The sequence below is a fragment of the Nelumbo lutea genome, chromosome 1 (assembly GCF_056320005.1).
Source record: "Nelumbo lutea isolate HS-2025 chromosome 1, American lotus-T2T, whole genome shotgun sequence".
In the NCBI taxonomy this organism is placed as follows: Eukaryota; Viridiplantae; Streptophyta; class Magnoliopsida; order Proteales; family Nelumbonaceae; genus Nelumbo; species Nelumbo lutea.
The window spans coordinates 75,099,371-75,116,528 of NC_142684.1; positions in this window are offsets into that span (position 1 = coordinate 75,099,371).

Sequence of the window (17,158 nt, forward strand, 5' to 3'; positions counted from 1 at the left end):
GAAATTTTGTCTACTTGACGAAGAATCACCAACTTGGCGTTGCAACGACAAAATCCATCTTAACTTGTCTAATCCTTTTGGATGACTTAAACCAAAAGGGTAAGATGGTTATTTTCATATTTGTATGTTTTATCATTTTTCTCCTTATATGTTCGCTAATTAAGCCCAAAGGTAAGTGTGAAAATTCATCTTTTTCATCACGATTTAACGGAACTATCAACTGTCATACAACTTAGGTGTACTCGAAAGGAATATGTAAATAATAGGGATATAATTAGTCAATTTTCTATACCTTAGGAGTATAGTTTAAGAGAATTCTCAAAAAATCATATCAGACAAGTAGAGACTGAAAGTGGGCTACTACACTTATTGTAGTAGGTGGACCGTGCAAACAGGGCCCAAACCCTATGTTATGCCAAATCTATGCCTAATTTACCTACTAGCAGTTCATCAAAAAAACTCCTTGTTGCAACCTACTAAAGAAGTAAAGAGACCTCTCAAGTATTAAAGCTAAGACTCAATCCACCTCGTTCTCCACCCCAAATCTACTATATCACCAACTCTTTCTCCAAATGAGCATAAAAAACTCTCTTTGCCTACATTTTTCCAAATAATGCTTCCATTATAAGAATCCGATCCTCAATACCCATTGTGACCGACACTTGTAAACACAGTGCCGAATGGCCTATTATTAAATGGATGAGGCTTATAATGTATCTCTATTCTGAAATTGCAAGAATGAACTCTTAGTGGTTCTCTTTGGATATGCTATGAAGTGTCATTGTGGCAATAGCATTTTTTAAACCTTTTAATCCTTCACCATGCTCATGGTCAAATTTCAATGCAATTTACTTCATTTGTACTACAATCAAACCAGATAAGCTAACATTTGTACTTGAACCTCATCTTTAAACACAATATTTATGCTAGACATTTCATTCAAAACTTTTTGAAAGTTATTTAATATCTTCTTTAACATTATACCTGTCATTATATTTTATATTTATAAGTTTCATATTCACAAATGCTTTGTTTTGTGAGGTTTTATGCTATGTAGACTCTCCAACGTTTGCCAATAAAGTCACCAAAACCTAAAAGTTTAAGTCATTAGGATATGGGTCAATCCTTGTAAATAAGTTTCTTTGCATATCTTTTCTTTTGATTTTTTAATGTAAAACTCTCTTTGCTGTGAATCCTAATGGATGCCTTGGTTCGCATAATCATTTCCTTTGAGGAACAGTTATTTTTTTCACACAAGCTTCTTGTTTTATTAATAATTAACAAAGGGGAAGAAAGGTTTTTTCCATATTTAATAAAGGATTGAAGTTACATTTTCAATAAGAAAAATTTTGCAATCATGCACAAAGCCATCACACACTTTCTCCCACCAATTCAAAACATTTGGTTGTGTTTGGTTGCAATGCAAATGCATGGGAGTACAAATGTAGAAAATGAAAATTATTGTTTAATATTGTTTTGGATTTTACTTTATTTTGCTTCATGTCTTGTACTGCAATCAAACAAAATAAGTCAAATTTTGAAACAAAAATAAGTGAGAATTTCCACTGCCATGGTTTTGCATCAGTGAAAATTTATTTGCAGTGCAACCAAACAACCTTTAGATCACCAACAATTGGGTTTATCATATCATTGCAAAAAAATAAACCATGCTTGTTTGGCCACCTCACATTTAAGGAAAATATGATTTGAGTCCTCAGTTTCACCACAAAAATAGCAATCCCCATCAACATCCATGCTCCAATACCAAAGAACTGTATTTGTAGGATTAGGGAGTTTATTCTTTAATAACATGCTTAAAAATCTTCATTTTAGGGGGGAGAAACAAGACTCCATGCTTTCCTATACAATTTAGGAGCAATCTCTTGATCAAAAGGATGTCAATTGCCAACAAATAAGTTGATTTTAAGTTTGTGTTTGGTTGCAATGCAAATAAATTTGCCCTGCTGCAAAACTATGGCAGTGTAAATGATTTGAGTGTAAATTTTGACATTTTTTTGTTTCGAATTTTAGTTTATTTTGTTTGATTACAGTAAAAATTATGTAAATTAAGACATGGAGCAGAATAAAGTAAAACCCAAAACAAAATTAAATGAGAATTTGCATTTTTTCATTTAAACTCCCATGCATTTATATTAGTGCAAATAAATTTGAACTACAACCAAACACAACCTAATGGGTAAAATCATTCTCCTTGTCCCTCAAAGGAAGAACAATGGCTTTTATTTATCCAAACATCTAGAGGGACAAGATTATTAGGATATTAATATTCCAATTATTTTATGATTGACTAATCACATTGAGACTATGAACCAAACATGCCGTAATAGTCCTTCATTAGAAATCTATTATTCTACATCAACCATTTTATTAATGAGTTTGTCACCGACTCAAACATCATTAATAAAAAAAAAAACTACTACTTTCTGTATTTTTTATCCTCGTAGCAAACCCTTTCTTTTTAGGGAGAATGATTGTTCAGCACACCCTAAGAATTCTTAGCCCCTTCGTACAATTGGGGTAGGTGCCAACTCGGAATTGATGCTAATTCACGGGCGGATATTGATGTTTTAAGGTGAGGTATTTGTCATTTTGAATTATTTGAGGTTGCATTAGAATTCAGAATTCTGTAGTTTGAAGCAATGTACTTTTCTGTTCTTTTTAATAGAATCTTTCTACCTTAACACCCCCTCCAAGCTCAACACAATTACCCTCTTTTTGGCTTCACGTTCTAAAAGGAGTCCTTAGAAATACTTTATTGACTACAATTCTCACCCACAAATTGTTAGGCTCCTTTGAAATCTTCTAATCCAACATTGCAATCGAGGCTTATTAATCCACTCAATTCTTCATCACCCGAGCCCGAACCAACCCAACTTGATATTTTACATAGGTTAGGCTTGGAATTTTTGTTCTTAGGTTGGGCTTAGGTCCAAGGCTTTGGGTTTTTTGGGGTTGAGCTTGTGCCTATACCTTAGGTAGATTGAACCCAACTCCAATCTTATCCCAACCTAAGTCCAACCTAATTATACACATTCATACATACACACATGCATACATATTTGAATAAATGTCTATACACATTTAATTTTAGAGTGGGTTCATTAACCAACCCAAGTGCATCAAATTACAGTGTAGGCTGGCTTGGGTTGGAAAGATCAGGTTTGACATTTAGCTTGTGCGGTCCAAGCTTAAGCCTCAGGCCTAACCCTAGGTTAAGCCTAGGTTGACCATAAACTTGGCCCAACCCACCCAGCTCCCAACAAACACTTCCAACATTTGTCCCAACAAGTCAACACAGTTGCACATTGAAACATCTCTATATGAATGACAAGGGAGATGTTCTAATGTGCAACTGTAGTTACCGACCAACGGTATCCAAAACTCTATGGCCAGATCTGATATCCAATTTGAATATCTCATAGTCGAATAAATCATATACAACTTTATATTGGGCTAGAGTAAATTCATCAGAGTCGGATAAAATCTGAAACCAAAAAGCTTGATTAGAGTCAAACTTGGATGCATTGTTAATTCGTCATATCAGATTTTGGATGCCATTAATTCAACTTGGATTTAGTGAATCCAATGGGACAACATTGAGAGTTTTTTTGTTGGTAGGAGATCCCTACCCCTCCCAACTTGCTTAAAACACATAATTCTCGCCATTTTTAATCATTGGATTTTTTTTCCCAATTTTTTCAAAGATATGATTTATTCATATTATCTACATTTTTTTTTGACACACTAAGGAAGGGCACAATCACTGCTAGTGAGGAAGAAATTTGCCCACAAAATCAAGAAGAGCCAAAAATATAAAACCCCACGAACAATCTTGTGTTATATCTCCTTCACAAACATGTCCTTTACGCACTAACTAGTCAACAACAATGTTGCCTTCTCTGAGAGTCTGATTGTAGAAAATTCTAATAGGGCTTCTTTGCTTAAGCCACGCGCACTCCTCAGAGATGAATGACATTTTAACCGAGGGTTACTTTGCCTTGAACTCACAACCCACCTTGACCTTGACCCGCCATATGACCCACTAACTCAATGCAAATATTAATAAAACAAAAATATTATACCAAATAAAGCAATAAATATCAAGAAAGTTATAGAAAAATACAAAAAATACAAAGAAATAATAAAAAACACAAAATTTGACACAAATTTGCAAAGAAAAAACAAAATTTAGCAGAAAACAAGGAAATTGATAAAATTTGAAAATATATATTTCAAAAAAGTAAAAATTGCATGAGATGCACAAATCGATAAAAATTCAAAATAAATATATTTTTCGATTAAAAAATTGTAAAAAAAACAAAAAAAAGATAAAAACCAAGAATTGCATAAAATAAATAAAATGATAAAAAAATTCAAAAGCTATATATTTCAACCAAAAATAATAAATTATAGAAAATACTTAGAATATACACAATCAAGATGATCATATATTTCAACTAATACCAAAAAATTATAGAAAATGCTAAAATTTTAATATATATATGGTCAAAAATGTAAAAATTGCAAAAAAATACATCACTTCCGCTTTGGTTCCTATAACCAGTGGCTACGGCATCGTAGATATGGCCTAATGCCAGAATAAGAAGAGGGGAAGAGGAGGAAGAGTAGAAGACCAAATCGGTGGTATCGACAACAACGGTAAAAAGAGTATGAAGAAGAGGGGAGGAGGAAGAGGAGATGATTAGATTTGAAATCCATATCAGTGGTACTAGTCGACGATGACGATAAGAAGAAGAAGAATAAAGGTGGAGGAGGAAAGGGTAGAATAACATATTTGAAATCAAGATCTGGTACCGACGCGGCAATGAGAAGAAGGTCGGAGGAGGAATAACAGAGGGAAATCGAGATCGATGTATCAACGATGGCGAGATTATTGGTATCGATAGTAGCAAGATCGGTGGTATCAATCGTTGCATTAGCCACCAGAAGTTCCTCATATCTCTCTGAGCTTCTTTTTAACACTTGCCTCAAACCCTAAAATGTTAGTTAGCAAAAATGACGAGAATGAACTTCAACCCATTGGGTACCCTCAACCCAACCCCACCCAGACCTTTTTTTCTTGGCTCAAATGGGTCATTTGACCCATAATGACCTTTTACTAAAGTGTGTGGGTATGGGAGAGTTTCAAGTAGTGGGTCAGATGAATTAGGGTCAAAATTGCCACCCCTACTTCTCCCATGTGGTTCCAAATAATACATGCATAGCTCCCCTCAACACTTGTTAAAGAATCAAAATTTATTTTAATGGATCTCGAGCTGGGAGGATCCATTTAACCCATAAAGGACTCTTTTGAGGGCAAATAGTTTTTGATACCACTAGATTTGCTTGGAAGTATCCTTTACGTAATTCCAAGCTTTATTCACTATTTATCGAGGAGTATTAGTTCTATTAATATGAATTTTGTTTCTTGCTTTCCAAGTGTACCCGAATGATGTTTGTAACCCTTTTTCCAAAACCAAGGTATCTTTTCTTTAATTTTAAGCTCTATCATTATATTCTACCATTCTATGAATTCCCAATTTGGGTCTGCTAAACCTAGCCATATTTGATGGTTAACTAGCTCCTAGACTTGTTGGGCAACCTTACATTTCACCAATAGGTGATTCCTATTTTATACTTCACCATAATCAGGCACCCTATGGTTATATTTAATTATCTATCACAAAGGTTTTTCCTTGTTGGGAGCTTATTTAAAAGTAATACCCACATAATTATTTTCAAAGTTTCCAAGCAATGGAGTTTCCTAAATTTTTTAATGATCATTTTATACTAGGGTCTAGGTTCTCATTTGTTCTTAATAAATTGTTGGCCAATTTAGTCGTTAAGTTTCCATCTGGGTTCAGCTCCATAGGGATGTTCATAAGAAGACCCAACCCGATCAAATCGACCAATCCAGACCGATCCAATTTGAGTCGGCTGGTTTTTCTTTAGCATCGATCAATTTCGAATTGTAAAAAATCATAAATCGATGGTTCGAGTCGGTTTCAGTTTTCACACATGAAAACTGAAACGGCCCGACCCAAACCGACTTAGTAGTTAGCTCCTAGTTAGTAGTTACAACCTACTTAGTTCCTACTTAACTAAATTGTCTCTATCCTAACTTAGTTCCTACTTAACTAAATTGTCTCTATCCTAGTTACAACCTAACTTAATTTCTAGTCTTCTAGTTAGGAATGACATTAATGGCAAGTATTGTAAGACAACTAGACAAGGAATTTTTTTGGAAAAGTTTAAAGAAAAGAATCAAAGGATCCTAATTTCTATGGTCTTTTACACCAAATAGGCAACCAATTACAATTAGAATTAGGTGTCATTTTTTACTTAGATTAGAAGGTTTCTTGAAATATACAAATTCCGGTCTTTTTTCTCTAATACAATTTGACTTTCTATTTTCTTGATAACTTCTATTCTAACTTGGTCCGCCCCCCTTAGCCCCTCAACTCAAGCACAATCTCTAATACAATTTGACTCTCAAGAATAAAAAATTTAAAATTTCAATTTATTACGATGATTGAACTTAGAGCCGAACTGACCCAAACCGATCCAACCCAACTCAAACCGACCAGGTTAGTTTTGCTTAACACAGGGTCGGTTTTGGTTTCAATTTCAGGTAACCCGACTAGGTTGTGTCAGTTGGAAAAATCTCAGTAAATTGACCTAACCCAACCCGTGAACAGCCCTACAGCCCCATATTCTCTTGTCATCTTTCTCCTTTGTAGGTAAGTGAATTGCCTTTATCTTGTTTACTATGGGGTGGTAACAAGGATAGATAGCTTGTTTTATCTCAGCTCTTGGTATTTTGGTCAATAACATCCTTAACTTTGAGATCGAGGTTCTCATGTTCCCATTCCTTATCATGCATTGAGTCATTTAGTGGTTTGTCAAGGACCCGGTTATCAGTTCAAAATTGCATTGGGTTCCATTGCCAATTGTCCATGTTAGCCCTGTTCAAATATTTTCTTTCTCTCTTATTATCCTTTTTCGTACCCAAGAACTAGCTTTTTCGGGTGGTGTGATCTAGCAAGTCCCTTTGCTTTAGATATTTCTTTCTTATTACTTGAACCCAAATATTCTTGTGGTCATTCGTAATTTTCCACCTTAATTTCATTAAGTTTGCTTTGTTGGTTATGGTTAGATTTTTTATGTTGAGGCCTCTTGAATTTTTAACTGTACACACATTTTCCCATTTGGCTAGAGCAAAGGTTTTGTTGTTTTGTTTTGAACCCCCAAAAAATTGTCTTTGCATTTTATCCATTTCTTTGTTATCTCTCTTGGGATATCCACCATGCTCATTTGATATTGAGCAAGGTTCCCTACCACAATCTTTAGCATAGTAACTTTCCTCATAAAGATAGAATTTTGCTTTTCTAGACCTCTAATTTATTTGTTATTCTTTCCGACAAATCATTGACTGTGGATTTTGTAATTCGTTGTTTGATTAGAGGGGCTCCTAGATATTTTTCTTCTTTGTTGTTTCTTGGAGTACATGCAACTTGTCCAACAATACTTGGAACCTATTTGGAACATTATTTGAGAATAATATTGAGGATTTTGAAAGTTGGGTTTTTGACCTGAGGCCCTCACATAATTACAATGAACTTGTTTTACATATAGTACACCTCTAGATTTGCTTTTGTATAGATCATACAATCATCTACAAATTGAAGAATTTGGATTTTTGGGCCACTTTTTGAAGTTTCAAATCCTTTGTATTAGCTCTTGTGGATAGTTTTTTTCCACATTTCTTGCCAAAGACTTGCTACATAGCACAAAAAGGTCAGGGGAGAGAGGGTCTCCTTATTTATACCCTAACTTAGTTTGAATACTAACAATGAGGAACCATTTACTAAGAATTGATATCTTATCGTTGTCAAACATTCCATTACCCATCCTATCCATTTTCTATGAAATCTCATACTTGTTAAGGTAATTTTAAGAAAATTGTAAGCTTTTTCCATGTCAATTTTGAAGGTAGCATTTTCCATTTTTTCTCTTTTATTTCTTATCGAGTGATTAATTTCATGAGCAATTAACACATTATATGAAATCTGCCTACCTGGTAAAAAGGCTAATTTAAAGGGAGAGATTATCGTTGCAATGATTGATTTTACATGGATCACCAATATTTTTGCTACAATTTTATAATGACATTACATAGGCTAATTGGTCTACATTGGTTTGGGTGATTTGGGTTTTTGCTTTTGGGCCCAATAAATTTAGTGTTCTTTTCTCCACATTTGAGCCATAGATTTCTAGATTTTTTAGCCCAATATTTAACTATTTTTTATATGCCTCTTTATGAGTTATATCTAACATGTTTGCTTCTCTCTTTTTGGACCTTTGCTATTTCCTTCAGGATTTTCTTCTTGTAGTGAAAAATATTTCTAAAATTGTTCTTGTTCCAAGATTTTATGGAATTGGTGGTCTTTAGAGCCTCTAATAGAGGTATTCAATGATTTTTCTATAATTACCTTTAAGTCATGCTCTATGTTCCGCATTTGTTCAAACTTAAGCGATTTAGGGCCCCTGTTGATTTTCAATAGATAATAGCAATGGAGGTGTAATCCAAACTAAGGAATGGAAGGTTTGATAAGTTCGCTGGTGGGAATTGTAGTCTCCACAGATAATTTGTAAAAGCCTAGTCAATTTTCTCAAGCAAGTTACCCCTTCTCCATGTGAGCTTGTTACCTTTTGCTTCGAATTCTATTAATCCATAGCGAGCAAGGAATTAAAGATTTATTATGGAACCGGTGGCTTCTAGTACCTCTAACAAAACCTTGGAAGACAATAATGGTGGCTTCCCATCTAGTGTTTGAACTATTATAAATAGATAATCACATGAATAAGGTGATAATTAGAGATAATTATATCTAAGTTAATACTGTCATTCCAAAATAACCATAGGCTGCTAGAAAATCCTATTGGATTTATAATAAATGATTTAAAATTTTTAAATTTTTTAATAATTTTTCTCCCATAATGAGGTTCACCCCGGCTTCCATAAAAAAGATAATATCTGAGTGATGAAATTTTAACAAATTAAAAATGTGTCATTAATGCTTTTGACTTTCAATCCCTCTAACATTCCAAACTAAGATTCAAACTTACTCTTATCCAACAGTGGAATGGTCTCCAATTTTGCCAAACTTGGATCATCTTAATCCTCCCTAAATCTCCCATTCATGATCCATGGGTTCTTACTCATCATTCAATAAGTCCTTATCTTCTCCATCCTCCCCTTCTACTATTTTAAAGTATTGGTTAATCCCTTGATTTCCAGCTACCATCAAGGTTCCCTAGATTTTTTCACTACTATCATAATCATTAGAGGGCTCCATTTAATTTTTAGTTTGGTCTTCCTAGGGGGGACCGGGTATGGTTCTAGCTTGTTTAACCCAATTTTTGTTGACCCACTATTTAGTTTGAGGTTGTGGCTATATGGTGATGGTCGTATGATTCATAGTTTTGGGTGATTCATGACTCTTGTTTGTATTAACTTGTTTATGAAATGGGAGACATCCTACCAAGATAGTTCTTAGGTTGGACCACCTATTTTTTTCCAATGTTTTTCTTACCTGTCCCTCTCCTTCCTGGGTTCCACACCATCTTTCTTTGCTTTAGTAGCTTACTTAAATGCTTTAGTTCCATAATATTCTAGCTTAAACTCTCATTTTCTTTCCCTTTGTAGTTGGTGGTGGATAGCTTTGTGACCAATCACACCATAGTCCATGCATAGGTTATGGACATTTTTCATATATGATATTGTAATCCATTGTCTAGCCACCATCTTTTACAGGACCTATAGTTTAAGATTTTTTGAGATGTTAACTTTAACATATACTTATGAGAATCTAGCTTTTTCCAATGAAAGGGCATTTTTCTCGAGTTTGTCAAAGGTAGCCACCTTAGCCAAAATGATCTCCAAATAGTCATTTTACAGGATCTATAGTTTAAGATTTTTGGAAATTTTCATATATGATATTGTAATTCGTTTTCTAGCCACTAGCTTTTACAGGATATGTAGTTTAAGGTTTTTGGATATGTCAACTTGAACATATACTTTTGAGAATCTAGCTTTTTCCAATGAAAGGGTGTTTTTCTCGAGTTTGTCAAAGGTAGCCACCTTAGCCAAAATGTAATTGTGACCAATCACACCATAATCCATGCATCGATTATGGACATTGTCATATATGATATTGTAATCCATTGTCTAGCCACCAACTTTTATAGGATTTGTAGTTTAAGATTTTTGGAAATCTCAACTGTAACATATACTTATGAGAATCTAGTTTTTTCTAATGAAAGGGTGTTTTCTCAATTTTGTCAAAGGTAGCCACCTTAGCCAAAATGATCTCCAAATAGTCTTTTTTTCCAATAGTCCAGGGGTAGGCATGGTATGTGGATCCACAAATCTGCTAAATTTAGTTGAGAGTTGTATGTTTGAGCCCTACTCTCCACTTTGCTAAAATAAGGTATTTACCATTTACGAACCATGGGCCATTGTTTAAAACATAACCATAATCTTCTAAAGTCGGAAAGGTTAATAAGAAGAAACCATTATTGAACAACTTAATGGATAGCCTACTAATAATGCTCCATGACACTTTGGCTCTATGCATGATGGCGCTTAAAGGCACTCTCTTTCCAAGCACCGTTGTATGAAGACATAGAGCCTAGTGGTTGAGATCATTTGCCATCAATTATGCATCCAGGTCTACCTAAGTTGTTTTCCTCCAGTTAGTAGCGGTGTAATCAATAAAGTTGGTTTGGACATTCTCTTCTTCTCTACATCAAACATGTGTAGATTTCTTCACCTTGCTCAACTTTTTTCCATATCTATTTCACTACCTTTATGTATCTCTGGTTTGGATTGTAACGAGTGCATGCATGTTGCATTTTTATTATTCTTCTTATAGTCACTTAAGTCTTTGTTGTAGTTTTGAGGTGAATTCAAAACAATTTGATTACTCTAAATGACCTACATTTTCCTAAAAGGTATCCTTTGAAAGACATCATTTTGTCTCCCATTCCACTCAACATTTATAAATTTAGTCCTTATATCACTAATTAAAATAATAGGAGCATTTAGCTTTGCACCATCTTATCGCTTAATCCAATATTTCTTAAACACACTACCCTTAGTTTCTTCATTGTCTTTGACATGATCAATCCATTGTTGTGGGTGGTTTATGTTGTTCCCAACTTTAATGTACTTGGGAATCAGCAAGGAAGTCCAAATTTAATTCTTCTTCCCCTATTATTTCTTTGTAGGATGCTACTTTTATCATTTCTCCCTTGTCCCATCGGGGGTGTTTCAACGCATTGGATTTGATTTTAACATTTTGATCATTCTTCCATTTAAATTTGGTATCTAAGGTTGCTTTGTTTTCATTTCCAAGTTTGTTTGCCCTGCTAGGTTCTTAGGTTTTATTTTCAATAGCAAATAGTGGTATATTCCTTGGGTTGTCACATGCAATGTCCTCTCCTAGCTTGAGTTTTTTATGTTGCAAAGCCTTAGACCTTACGTGAATCTTCCTAGTAAGGTTTTGAATCTTTTTCCCTTTGTTGCATCCCATGGTCCTAGTGTAGTAATTTCTTATGTGCCTATAGTAATCATTATTCATTCTCTCTCTAGTCCCAGGTACTGTAGTATTGGGGCTGATTTTTTACACTTTACTTTGGTCACACTTTCCCTTTAATGTTGAGAAACCTAGCATATCTTTGGTCTTTACCAGTGTTATGACCGTCTTGTCAAGCACCATCTCTATCTTTGTTGAGGTTGTTTGCCATGGAGTTGTTACTCCTAAGTTACCGTTCTGATAGGGTTTGTGCTCTAGGTTCCTTCTTGGACGATTAATTGGACCTCTATGCGAACTAGCTGGGCTTGGATTCTGTTGTCTGGTTCATGTGGTGGCTCTCCTTTTCCTTTGTTCTGTTTTGGGGAGAAATGGAGAGATCCTCTAAACTCTCACCATCTCCAACTATGCTGACGATCAAACCTAATAAAGGCCCAACCCAAGATACATCGACCCACACTAATGATGTGGCCAATGACCTAGTAGTGGACCATTAAGGCATGATCAAGGCAATGGTTAGAATCACGACAACCAATCATTGGTGGTGTTATATCTGTTACTATCCACCTTTTTTAGTTATGATTACATTTGTCATTTTCATTTTTTTCCCTTTTTAAGATGTTGTCGTAATGCCATCGACCATTATAAAAACTTTAGGACATTCATCAATGAAGATTATTCAATCTTTCATTTGCATTTAGGTTTCCTCCTTTGAGTGGATTACCATCCCCTTGTGAGTAGTGCTTCCACACCATAGCTCGGGGGAACGCCAACCTCTCAGGTGGTGATGGTGGACATTGACAAGTGGTTAAGCAATGTAGAGATACATCATGATGAGATGAATAACCGACTGATTGAAATATTAGAGTGGATCAACTAGTTGTCCTCTTCGATGGGAGTTCATGATGAAGGTAGTCGTCGAGCTTACCAAGCTGACACCAGCTCTCAATGAACAAAGGGAATGCAAGCCTCTCATGGGAGCCTTATAGGGCTACAGATGATGGTGAAACTTGACCTCCCCAAGTTCAATGGAAATAACTTGAACGGTATGGCTTTTCTTGATTGGATAGTACATTGATTTGAATGAAATCCCAACCTAGGGTTTGAGGGTTCAATAGTAAAATGGTAAAGGTGGTATAAAGATTACCACCGTAACCTTATTAGAAGGAACTAGTTGCATCTCTGGATGAAAGGTTCAATGAGCCATTGGACTTCAACCACACAGATAAACTAGCAAAACTCACTCAAATATTCAATCATTGAGTACCAATAGCAGTTCCGACAACCTTGCAACCAAGTTATAGGATTAATCGAAGATTTTCTAGCGGGGTTTTATATGATTGGACTAAAACCTGAGATTAGAGTAAGCATTGAGAAACTCCAACCTACCACCTTGGGTTGGGCATTTTAGATTGGCCCAACTTGAAGAAGAAGATTTCAATTTTTGAAGGAGAGCTTTGTGCCAAGAGTTTTAGTGGCCACTGCCCCAACCCCATCCTGTGAGATCCGTCATTTTCCTCCATCTCAAGTTGGAGAAAGACGATAAAAGGGGTTATGCTATTACTATGATGAAAAGCATGTCCCTGGGCACCGTTGTAAGGCCACAAAGCTATACTTGGTAAACACAACTATGGAGGAGGGAGGCAATATGGATGAGCTCACTAAGGATAATGAAGAGACTCTAGAGATCTTAGTCCAAGTAGTTGTTGGGTTCAATTTGCCTCAACCGATGAGAGTGAGCCAGATTGTTAATTTCAACAGAAGCCCAGTTTAGTGTGATGGTGGCAAATGGGGAGTATCTACAAGGTAAGAGAAAGTGTAAATAGGCACCTATTCGAACCCAGGGTTTTACCTTAGTAGTTGATTTCTACTTATTAGCTTTGCATGGGTATGACGTCATTTTGGGTACCCATTGGTTGAGAGCAGTCGACCTGATGAAATGAGACTTTGTATCCATGACACTTTGCTGCATAGACAAGGATATAACTATGAATGGAAATAGGGGTAGGGTACCCGTGCAAATTTCCCTACCCATTCTCAAACCCGCCTTGGTACCCTTGATCCCAAACCTGTTTAACTTTTCCTCTAAATTTCCCAAACCCGTTAAACCCATTATGACCCGTCCCACCTGATTATCATATGATCAAGTTAAACTTTTCTTCAAGTTGAATATTAAGTATATAAAAAAGTTCTTCAAAGTTCATTATCAACTAATAACATTCAACAATAACCAAATTTACATAGAATGCTTCCATATAAAAGAACCAAACAAAATAATATAAATAAAAAATAAAAAAAAACTAAGTGACATAAGAGAATTGTTATTACAATAACTCTTGCATTCTTCTAATCATCCACTCGAACATCATCCTCAACTAAAGAGATACACATTGAGTCAGTTGTTGAATAAGAGAATTGTTATTACAATAACTCTTGCATTCTTCTAATCATCCATTGGAACATCATCCTCAACTAAAGAGATACACATTGAGTCAGTTGTTGAAGAAGAGCCTACATATATAGATATTTTATAATAAGATTATCATTTCAAAATGAGTTTGAATTTGAATTTTGACAAATAGATACCATTTGCAATCTTAGTTACAACAATAAAATTTTATAAATAAATATAAATTTTTAAAAATAATTAGCAAGTATGTCACCTAAAAATAATGCTCGGATTGGACTTGAATTTACCTAGACCAATTAAGTCTCAATTTAAATTCAAACAAATAGATAGAATTTGCAATCCTAAATCCTAATAACATTAATTTAAAGTCCATTTGAATTTATAAATAGTTACATCAATAAATTTTTTAAATTAATTAATAAAAATTAAAATTCATAGGCAGATATTTCACATAGAAATATTGCTTGGGTTGGACTTAATCTTACTCAAACCAATTGATTCTTAATTTGAATTTAGACAAACAGATACCATTTGTATTTTGCAATATTGAATCCTAATTATATTAATTTAAAATCAATTTAAATTTAATAATAATCATGCCAATAAAATTTAAAAATTAACTAATAAAAAATTATACTTCATAAACAAGCAACTCACCCAAAAGTATTGTTGGATTGGACTTGAACCTAACCAAATGTCCCAAACTTGTAAATTGACCAATTAGGAATGTCATAGGCAATGCGGCTCCTTTGTCCTAGCTTCTACTTACTAAATTTATCTTAATGTATTATATATATATAACTAGGATTTATAATCGGGTATCGGGAACGGGTACTTGCGTTAGATAAAACTAGGTATTAGGTATTGGGTACCCTAAAGTCAAAACCCAAACCCGTCCCAATCCTTATAGGGTTTTAATAAATGGGTCCTATTAGGGTTGGTATGGGTTGAATACCCAAAAATTCTTGTAAAATTGCCATCCGTAGAAAGAACTCATATGTTGGTAGGGAAACAACCTATGTTTCCTCGTACCACCAGATGGGAAGAGATGGCTAAGGCATTACTGATTACTAAATGTAGCCTACATCTCTCTACATAGAGAAGAGATAGTTAAGAGTCAAGATGTCCAGAGTGTGTTGGATGAATTCCAAGAGTTTTTCAATGAATCCACGGGGCTTCCTCCAATCAAAGCATTTGACCACAACATTCATCTTCTTCCCAAAGCCAAACCAGTCAGCCTAAGGCCTTATAGATGCCCTTACGTCCAAAATAATGGGACCAAGAGGATTATAGCAGAGATAATGGAGTCAGGGATCATTAGACCGAGCACCATCCCCTTTTCATCACAAGCCTTGCCAGTGAAGAAAAAAGACAAAAGCTAGAGGTTGTGTGTGGATTACCAATCACTGAATGAAGTTGCAATGAAAGATATATTTCCTATCCAGTCATCGATGAATTGCTAGACGAACTCCATGGGGTGAGTGCCTTCTCTTAGCTGAATTTGCGTTCGAGGTATCATTAGGTACACATCAAAAGCAAAAGACATACCCAAGACATCATTTAGGACACACGAGGGGCACTATGAATTCCTCATGATGCCCTTTGGGCTCTCAAATGCTCTATCAATGTTCCAGGCCCTTATGAACTCAGTATTCAAATCTAGTTTGTAGAGGTACGTATTGGTTTTTTTATGATATATTGATATATAGTAAATCGATGATTGAGATCACTTGCAACACCTTTAGAGAGACCCTGAGCACCTTTAAAATGCACTCACTGTTTTCCAAGGCCAGTAAGTACAAATTTTCCATCCCACGATTCGACTATCAGGGCCATATAGTTTCATCTAAAGGAGGAGTTCACATCTCTGCCCCACAACGCCCCACAATACATCCCTGCCATGTATTGGGAATATCTCCCGATGATGACATCATCAGGATTGGTACTATCATCGGGAGATGTTTCCAATACACGACAGGGATGTGATGTGGGGCGTTGTGGGGTGGAGATGTGATCTCCTGAAGGAGTGGAGGTTGATTTAGAGAAAATATCTAGTATAACCCAATGGATGACACCTAAAAACTTCAAAGGGCTTCAGGGGTTCTTGGGATTAACAAGGCACTACAAGAAGTTTGTTCGGGACTATGGTGCTATTGCTCGACCTCTTACTCTACCTGTGATATCGATGTAGCTTAGGCTTACCTAGACAACATCTTTAAACTACATGGAATCTCGACCGCCATTGTTAGCGACAAAGACCTTGTTTTTACTAGTTTTTTTTTGGCAATAGCCATTTCAACTATAAGCAACCACCCTAAGCTTGAGCTCCTCTTACCATTCCCAATTGGATGGACAAATAGAAGTGTTGAACAAGACCTTGGAGACCTACCTGCAATGCTTCACCAGCATCCACCCTAGCCCACGGTTCAAATGACTACCATTACTTGAATGATGGTATAACATCACTCACCATTAATTGGTCATCAATACCACTCCTTATGAACCTGCCTATGGTGTTTCCCCACCAACATTGCTCAGCTTAACACCTTGAAACAAGAACTTTGAGAAACAAGACCAAGTAAAGGAATGGATTAAGTAGCACTTGCACTCAACCTAACACTGGATGAAGAGGTGTGCAGACTCCAAGAGGACAAAACGGGTCTTTGAAGTTGGAGATTGGATCCTTCTTTGCCTTAAGGAACTAAGCTCTACAACAACAAATGGTCAATAAGGAGGAACGACAAAACTAAAGTGTAAAAGGAAAGAGTGAAATCACAAATACAATCTCCAAATTTTATCACAAAATGGCAAAGTAAGAGGCCAAGACAGTATTGCAAGAGAAAAAAAAATTAAATAATGATGCCAGGACAAACTTCTTTTATGATGGGAATCCATTTAGGGGGCATTCTTTTTCTAAATTTTGAGAGGGGAGAAAGTTGGTCAATGGAATTTTGATTCCCATTAATAAAAAATCCCATGTTCTTTTTTCAGAATTAAGTGGGGACCGGGGAAAGTTTATTTACCTAGGTATTACTTACTCCTACATGGGTAAATAACTTTCCCATCTTAGGGGAAAGTTGTCAATACTTAAATGGGACAAAAATACCCCTTATAATAATATATTTTTATG